The following is a 2095-nucleotide window of genomic DNA, read 5'->3' on the forward strand; positions in this document are numbered from 1 at the left end:
CACACACACACACACACACACACACATTGTGCTGTTAAGAAATTCATGAAGAAGTTTTGACTTTTCAGATTTCAGTGTCCACTCCAGCCTGGTATTTAATAGTCTTCAATATATACGGTTGAACTTATTTCCCAGAAATACAGCCAAGTAAATACATAGCTGTAAGTCTCTTTGGAGAAGGCTTGGGAGATGCATGATGGTATACATCTGTTTCCATGTTGTGGCATCATTCTCTTCAATGTTGGATCAGTTTGGGAAATGGCTTAAATTGAGAAACTGAAGAAGATAGCAAGACTTTTTTTCAGGTGGGGGGTGGATAGGAAGACAGACTACACTCAGTTCCATAATCCTCCTTTTTTCCTTCTTCTGATTATAGATGATAAATAGCATCTTTAGACCTTATTTTGCTTCTATGAATGCCAGAATCTAATCACCATCTCTAAAGATCACCTCCTTTTTGTTTCCTCTCAACCTTGCTATTTATTACCATAACCGCTGATCTTTGTTCCCGGAGCACCACCTCCTGGCTTTGATTCCTCTTAAGGCCCTGTCTTTCCCATGGCCACTAACAAGTACAACAGCACCAATACAACATAATATGCATTTCCCATTACTTTTGTAACAGATTCCACAAACTTAGCTGAGAACATAGCTGTTGTGCAATGTGCCACGCTCATAGCCTCACAGTGACAGTGACTTTGGCCACTGAGACAAAAATAACAATCACTGTGTCATCTTCTAAGTGGCACCTTTAAAAGTCACACAGTCAAGAACTTCTGTTTCCCTTTTGTCTTTTGGAGGTCAGATGGACCTATCAGGTGCAGGGACCTACCAATTTGAACATATGAGCGGGGTGATTTTTTTTTTTTTTGAGAAATGAAGCAGAGGCAGTTTTGGTTTCTATACAATCTCAAAGAATGGACATTCCACCCATCCTAAAACACCTACCTCTATCCTACAGAGAGAAGTAAACTTTTGCCTTTCATGAGCACTATATTGGATGGATATTTTTAGAGCAGCTATAACTATATTCTAACTGATATTCATCCCTGTCACTCTGTCACAAATCTATTTTTAAGTGGGATTGGAGGAAGGTAATTATAGGTACAGAGAAAGCAGGAAGTTGGGAAGCATCTGGAATCCAAGCAACATGCAGTTAGTGGTATCAGACCTCCCTGCTGCCTCAGAAAATATCAAAAGGCGATGGTGACAGCTTGAGAGCACAGGACACCCTCAGAGCAACTCTGTCTATGCAGGACGTTGGCTTCTCAGTTTCTGAATCTCTTCCTTTCGAGTTTTCCTTTCCTCTGTCTTTCTCAATTAGGCATTCTGAAGTGACAGCCTAGATGCTGACATGACCATTAACTGCTCCAACTCCAAAACCAGTACCTCGCTCTTCATCCAGCACCTTGCCTATATCTCCAAAACTGTTTGAGCTTCATCCAGCTGCCATGCATTTTGACCTCATTATTTTTTCAGGTTCTCTATGGCCTTTGTACTTGTGACTATTCCTGCTTGGGCCCAATAATAGCTGTGGATTGTTAACCATTCAGTCATTTCTCTCTTCAAAACTGAGCAAGGCTATCATATTAGGAATTCTTGGTATTAAAGAGGAAGACGTAAAGAAACACAATGGTCCTGTGGTGCCTACTTCCTGATCCTATGGTGCTTACTTGCTTTCAATAGGCAGAGATACCTAAGGAAACACTTAAAACATCTTCATAATACATATTCTTTATCATGTCATAATACATTGATAGTGTCAAATAAAATGTCCCAACTAAATAGACAATAAAAAGTACCTAGTTACACCTTTAGCTATAGCACATGAATCAAGTCAGGTATTTAATCTTAAGCTTGAAGCCATTAAAAATTAATAACTCAAACTCCTTCAATTTAAGTTTTGGAATTACTAAAGTTTACCTGGATAATTACTACACAATTACATAGACTATTATCATATTTATTGCGCACTCTTCAACCATGGTGAAACTGTATTTAAATTTCAGTGAAATCCATGTTATGGACTTACTGCACATTACAGCTATTAGATATGTAACTATTCCTGAAATATAAAAATACTATGATAATTAAA

This window comes from Octodon degus, unplaced genomic scaffold, assembly GCF_000260255.1.
Source record: "Octodon degus isolate 3935 unplaced genomic scaffold, OctDeg1.0 scaffold00006, whole genome shotgun sequence".
Taxonomy (NCBI): domain Eukaryota; kingdom Metazoa; phylum Chordata; class Mammalia; order Rodentia; family Octodontidae; genus Octodon; species Octodon degus.